Genomic DNA, 7,380 nt, shown 5'->3' on the forward strand with positions numbered 1-7,380 from the left:
CACCCACCCCTATCCCTTCTCTCTCCTTTTCCCCTTTCCCTCCCCTCTCCCCTGAAGGTGGAGGGAGGGGCAACAAACCCCAAACTTACTCGCCTCTCCCCCCCTCTCGCTCTCGCGCGCTACTTCGCGCGCGCGCTCGAGAGCGTCTCTCTCCTTACGCTCGGGTCGCAGCGCGCGGTCCTCAGATGGTCTGGTTCTTTGGCCCCCCGGTTCTGTTCTCGTAGCACTCTACGGCTGGCTGGCGGGTGTTCGGGGCGCTCGCCCCACTCTCTCGCGCTCTTCGTCTCTGCCTCTCACGGGACTCACTCACCCTATTCATCCTCTCCTGCGTTGCTCGTCTGCTCTGTCCGCCTTCGTTGACGTCCTCTCTTCCCCCTCTCGCCTCGCTCTTCTCTCTCGCTCGCTCGCTCTCTACTTCCCCCACCACCACCATCCAAACCAACCTCCCTCCCCCCAGCCCGTCCTCTCACCCCCCCCTCCGTACACACGGCACTGCCCGGTCCCCCCCATCAACCCACACTCACTACCTACAACTCCGTAGAAGCAATAGGCCACTTCAGAGGCAATAGAAATACATATATAACCAACTAATCAAGGGGAAGTTCTGTTACGCGCCGACAATCTGGTGCCAGGACATTACGAACAATCCCGATAGGATACCCTTCCACTTTTTCTGCCCGACTTCTCCACTCCACTCCAACCCACAACCAATCCCCCCCCCTTCCCGGCTATTTCATGGTTCAAGTCTAATTCACACCCCCCGAAAACCTTTCCATTCTCCTGACCCAGACTGCTGAGAAAAAAACTACCCCGATGTGAGATCCGCGGCAAATTCGCTCTTTCTTTTGTTTCCGTTTTCTTTTCTTGTTTTTTTTTTTTTTTTTTTTTTTTTTAAGTGTGTGATTTTTTTTCTTCTTCTTCTTCTTCTTCTTCTCTACTTCTTTTCTTTTTCTTTAACCATTATACTTTTTATTGTGTGATTTCTTTATTTTCTCTCTCTCTTCTGTTTTCCTTATTTATTTAGTGATTTCCGTTTCACCTCCAATCTACCTTCGCTCTCAAGGTTTATATTCGTTTTTATCAGAGTATTAAACCTACAACCTCTCGAAGCCTGAAAATGTCTAGAGAGTAGAAGTGATATTTGTTTGATTGATGGAACATTGCAATAAAAATGGAGGAAGGTCCAACAAAGATTTTTTTTACATATCATTATATAAACATTGACTAACTGTTATAAAACATAAAGTTATTTCCACCGGATGAACCATAAATAGAAAATTTCTCATAGAACAAGCAAGTAATCACGAGAATCACAAATTGATATGTGTTAGCTAATGAATTTGATATTAATACGCAAACCACAGAAAGTCTATTGTAAAAGAAACACATTTGACATTTTACCTGAAGAGGTTATTTCATGTTTAGAAAATATAATGATGTGTTAAAACGTGCCTTGCTGTAGGCTGTGCCTATGTACTTTAAGTAAGCTCTAGAATACGTGTAAGTATATTGTAGACTTGTATTTCCGGGGCAACGGCGTAACTAGCGGTTTATGTAAAGAAATAAGGTCCATTACAGTACACGTTCAATGTCCGTTCAGTTATTCAAAAAATGAGGCTTTTAGTTCTAAAAAATTAAGCGACATTACGTCTTGCGTCGAAGGCGGGGATGTATAGTGTTAAAGATGCATATACCCCCCACAATAACAGACATGAGCACCATACATAAACAACCAAAAAAAATAAAAACACACACACATAACCACCCACCCACACACAAACAACACACACACACACACACACACCCACAGATTTATTAGATATATAATTATAGATAGATATAGATATGGAAAATATATTGTGTGTGTTTTTTGTAGGTTGTAATGCAAAAAGGGCCGTATTATTAGTATGCATATATAAACCCAAAACCACACACACACACAATTAATATACACTTACACGTAAAAAAAAATGCAAATGCTACCACAATCCAGGTAAAAGGGCTTGCAAAAAAATTTTTGAACCTTGTGATATGAAACTTTAGTAAAGGGTTTAGGCCGTTTTTTTTTTGGAATTAACGAGCCGAGTCTTGGCACAGAACGAGACCAAGAAGGGTTAAAACGTGAATGCAAATTGGGCGGGGCTTCAAAACGAACCGCGTCCAAAAACAAAAAAAAAAAAAAACAGGCTGTGGTTGGGGGGGCCCCCCCCCCCCCCCCCCCCGCCCCCCCCCCCCTTCCCCCTTTTTTTCCCTTTCCGTCCAAAAAAAAACCCCCCCCCTTTTTTTTCCCCCCCCCCCTCCTTTTCCCCCCCCAAACCCCATTCCTTCCTCTCATAATATATATATATATATATATATATATATATATATATATTACGTACATTTAATATTTATATATTTTGTTTTGTGTGTAGTAAAGGGGATTTTTATTCTCGTGCTTTTTGCATTTAGTAGTGTTAGTTAGTGTGTGTGTGTGTGTGTGTGTGTGTGTGTGTGTGTGTACGAATGTTGTGGTTTGTGTACTAGTACATGTGTAAGTGTGAGTGTAATAATCATGATGATATTAACGATAGTGATAACAATGATAATGATAATAATAGTAATGTTGATAATAGTGATAATAATGACACGCAACATGACGCCCCATTCAGGCCAAACCTAAAAGACAAAAAGGACGAGGGAAGACAAAATACGTAAAAAAAAAAAGAAAAAAGAAATAACAAAAGACGAAACAAAACAAATTGAAAAAAAAACACCTGTAAAAAGGAGTTACAAAAAAAAACCTCACAAAAAACACACACAACAAAAACAACACACAAAAACACAAAAAACAAACACACACCCACAACAAAAACACGACAAACACACACACACACACACACACAAAAAGCTCTCCTGGACGCAGCCCCCGTCAGAGACAAACGGGGGAGGGCGGCCCCCGTACGGCTTCACATGCTGCTTCGCCTCAGGTCTCTTGGCATTTCCCCCTTTTTTTTTCCCCAGCTTTTAAATAAACCCAAAAGCTGCCCAAAAGGACCCCACGCCCCCGGCCCATCTCCTCGCCACTTTTAAGCAGCAGTTTGGCCTGAACTGCTGCAAAAAACCCAAAATACACCCCAAAACACACATAAAACCAAAACCCCACGCATGCCCATACTACACATACAAAACGCAAAGCACACACAACGCGCGCTTTTTTTTTTTTTTTTTTTTTTTTTTTTTTTTTTTAAAAAAAAAAAAAAAAAAAAAAAAAAAAAAAAAAAAAAAAAAAAAAAAAAAAAAAAAAAAAAAAAAAAAAAAAAAAAAAAAAAAAAAAAAAAAAAAAAAAAAAAAAAAAAAAAAAAAAAAAAAAAAAAAAAAAAAAAAAAAAAAAAAAAAAAAAAAAAAAAAAAAAAAAAAAAAAAAAAAAAAAAAAAAAAAAAAAAAAAAAAAAAAAAAAAAAAAAAAAAAAAAAAAAACAAAACCACACACACCACACCACACACACCCAGGAAAAACACAAAAACACACAAACCAAACCAAAAGACATCACACACACACCACACACACAACAACACACCCAAACACACACACAAACACACACACACCACACCCACCTCACAACACACATACCCCAACAACAAACACACACACACACACACACTATACACACCACACATACACATACACCCAACGCACCCAACACACACAATAACACGCCACAATCACACAACAACACAAAAAACAAAACACGCAAAGCCCGCACTCACACACACACAACACACACACACACACAAAATAAACCACGCACACACATACACACACACACATACACACACACCACAACATACCCCAGCACAAACACATACAAGGACAACCCCCAACAATATACACACACACACAACCCCAAAGCACATACACACACACAACCCCCCAAACACACAACACACCAAAAACACTAAAAAAAAAAAAAAAATAGCAAAACACCACCACACACACACACACAACACACCACATAACAAAACACACCACCAAAGCACATACAACACGACAAAAAACAAACAAAAAACACAGCCATACACAACCGAGAACACACACACAAAACAACATTAACCCAGAAAAACACACAAAACACACACACACACACACAACAGCACACCATAAAACAAAATAAAGAAAAACCAAAAATAAAAGCAGGACACACAACACAAAACAACACACAGAAACACCAAAAGCAACAACCCCAACACAACACCACACAGAACAAACAAAAGAATGAAACAAGTCAGCACAACAACACACACACACAACATACACAACACAACAACAACCAAAACACCCCACCCACACTCACAACATACACAACACCACACACACACGAGACACACGAGACAAATGCAAATAGAAAAACACTACACACACACACACTATAACCACACACACAACACACACACAAAACACACCACACAAAACAAACAACCCAAATAACCACACACACAACCGATACTCAAAACAACAAAAACTCATAACACGCCCCAACTTTATTCTGTCGCACAAAAAGCTAAAAAAAAAATTACACCGGGTCCCTCTCTCTACCGCGGGCAAGGTGACAGGCGGCGAGGCAACGGGTCAGCTGAGATGTCTGGGGATCACGAAACCGCCGCAAAAAAGGAAACCCCCGAGCCCAGCAGGGCCGACGACAGGGCGGGACCCCCCCAGGACGAGACACAGGCCTCCCACAGGGAGTTTCCCTTCCCCCAAAGGAACACCCCTGAGGGGAAACGGCTGGCCGAAGCCCCGATTAAGATAAAACAGAGCAAAGACCCGTACTTCGAGGAAGCGAGTCCGAGGACAGAGCAACTGGTACTCGCAGACCGAATCCAAGGGAGAGGCCGCAGCTCTTCGAGGAAAAAGCGAGTCCGAGGACGAGAGCCCAGCTCTTCGAGGGGCGAGTCCGAGGAAAAGAGAGCGAACAGGTCTCGCAGACCGAATCCAAGGAAACGAGAGCCGCAGCCCCTTCGAGGAGCGAAGTCCGAGGAACGAGAGCCGCAAGGGTCTCCGCAGAAACCCAATCCAAGGACAGAAGCGCCCAGGCTCTTCGAGGAGGCGAGTCCGAGGGACGAGAGCAACCAGGTCTCCGCAGACCGAATCCAAGGACGAGAGCAGCAGCTCTTCGAGGAGCGAGTCCGAGGACGAGAGCAACAGGTCTCCGCAGACCGAATCCAAGGACGAGAGCCGCAGCTCTTCGAGGAGCGAGTCCGAGGACGAGAGCAGCAGGTCTCCGCAGACCGAATCCAAGGACGAGAGCCGCAGCTCTTCGAGGAGCGAGTCCGAGGACGAGAGCCGCAGGTCTCCGCAGACCGAATCCAAGGACGAGAGCCGCAGCTCTTCGAGGAGCGAGTCCGAGGACGAGAGCCGCAGGTCTCCGCAGACCGAATCCAAGGACGAGAGCCGCAGCTCTTCGAGGAGCGAGTCCGAGGACGAGAGCAACAGGTCTCCGCAGACCGAATCCAAGGACGAGAGCAGCAGCTCTTCGAGGAGCGAGTCCGAGGACGAGAGCCGCAGGTCTCCGCAGACCGAATCCAAGGACGAGAGCCGCAGCTCTTCGAGGAGCGAGTCCGAGGACGAGAGCAACAGGTCTCCGCAGACCGAATCCAAGGACGAGAGCCGCAGCTCTTCGAGGAGCGAGTCCGAGGACGAGAGCAACAGGTCTCCGCAGACCGAATCCAAGGACGAGAGCCGCAGCTCTTCGAGGAGCGAGTCCGAGGACGAGAGCAACAGGTCTCCGCAGACCGAATCCAAGGACGAGAGCCGCAGCTCTTCGAGGAGCGAGTCCGAGGACGAGAGCAACAGGTCTCCGCAGACCGAATCCAAGGACGAGAGCCGCAGCTCTTCGAGGAGCGAGTCCGAGGACGAGAGCAGCAGGGCTCCGCAGAGGGTGTCTTCCCTTCCAAAGAACTCTCCTAAGGAGCAGCGAACCGCACAGGCGCCGCCCTCCAAGCGCCCCGCCCAACACGAGGGCGAGACGAGCCCTAAGAGGGCTAAGAAGACCGAGGACCAAGCCCTCCTTAATAGGCCGGGAGAGAAACGGCGGCCTCACCTCCCGGTTCCTCCAATTGCGGACAGCGTTGACGACTGCTTCAAGCGGGTGCACGCCCGCCAGAACAGGCAGATGATCGCGCCGATGAGGCGGAACCCGGAGGATTCTATCCTTCCGAAGGACTCCCCTAAGGAGGAGCGGACCGCCCAGGCACCCGAGGACGAGAGCAGCAGGGCTCCACAGAGGGAGTCTTCCCTTCCGAAGAACTCTCCTAAGGAGCAGCGGACCGCACAGGCGCCGCCCTCCAAGCGCCCCGCCCAACACGAGGGCGAGCCGAACCCAAAGAGGGCCAAGACGACCCAACCGCCTGCAGGCAAGCACGCCCGTGACGTCGACACAAAGGAAGGGCAGCCCCAAGCCGCACCTCTCCGGAAGTCGGACGGCTTCGTGGACTGCTTCAATAGCCTGAGTTCCCTCCAGTTCCGGAACCCGACCGAGCCGAGAAGGCCGAGCTTTTACGAGGTCAACCTCATGACTCGCTTCTGCGTCAGCCAGCGCCTGCCCATCCTGTCCCGCAACCAGTTCGACACGGGCCACAAAATATTAATAGGCGAGGGTAGCTATGGCAGGAAGTATCTCAACAGTGAACTTGAGCTGGTCCTCAAGTATGCCAAGAACCGGCAAAAGTTCCGCATCATGCTGGCGGAGGCCGTGGTAATGAATCTATTCTTGTCGCACTTGGGCTTCCAGCGCTTAGTGGGCGTGTGTCCGTCGGCGATGTGCCTCGTGACGCGCTACGCCGGTCGGAGCCTCGACCACTACGTACACTCCAATTTGCTCAAGCCGGAGCATAGGTACTCCGTCATGACGCAGCTGTGCAAGATCCTGCAGGAATTCCACCGGGACAGCTTCGTGCACAACTGCCTCAGACTGGAGAGCGTGTGCGTCAAGATCACGGCGTCGGGGCCGCAGGTGACCCTCACTGACTTCGGCCTCGCCCTGATAGCCAATTGGCGCCCGAAGATGGACGTCGTGTGGGACAAGCACTCGCAATTCGCGCCCGAGATCTGCGGCGCCGAGAACCCAGGCCGCTGCGGTTGGCAGTCTGACGCCTACAGCCTCGGCAAGCTCATGTACCAGCTGTTCGGCAGCAAGCAGCTGCCGCCGCTGCTCAACTCCTGGTACGTCAAGAGCCAAGACGAGCGCCTACACAAACGTAGCAGACTGGACTAGCTGCTCGAGTTTTTGAAGCAGGAACAAATCAGCCAGCTCCGCAAGGGCCACTGACGACGACGCAGTCTTCGCTCCGAACGCTGACCGGAGTGACCTGCGTGAGGCCAAGGGGCACCTGCGAGCGTAGA

This window comes from Penaeus chinensis, chromosome 1 (assembly GCF_019202785.1).
Source record: "Penaeus chinensis breed Huanghai No. 1 chromosome 1, ASM1920278v2, whole genome shotgun sequence".
NCBI lineage: Eukaryota > Metazoa > Arthropoda > Malacostraca > Decapoda > Penaeidae > Penaeus > Penaeus chinensis.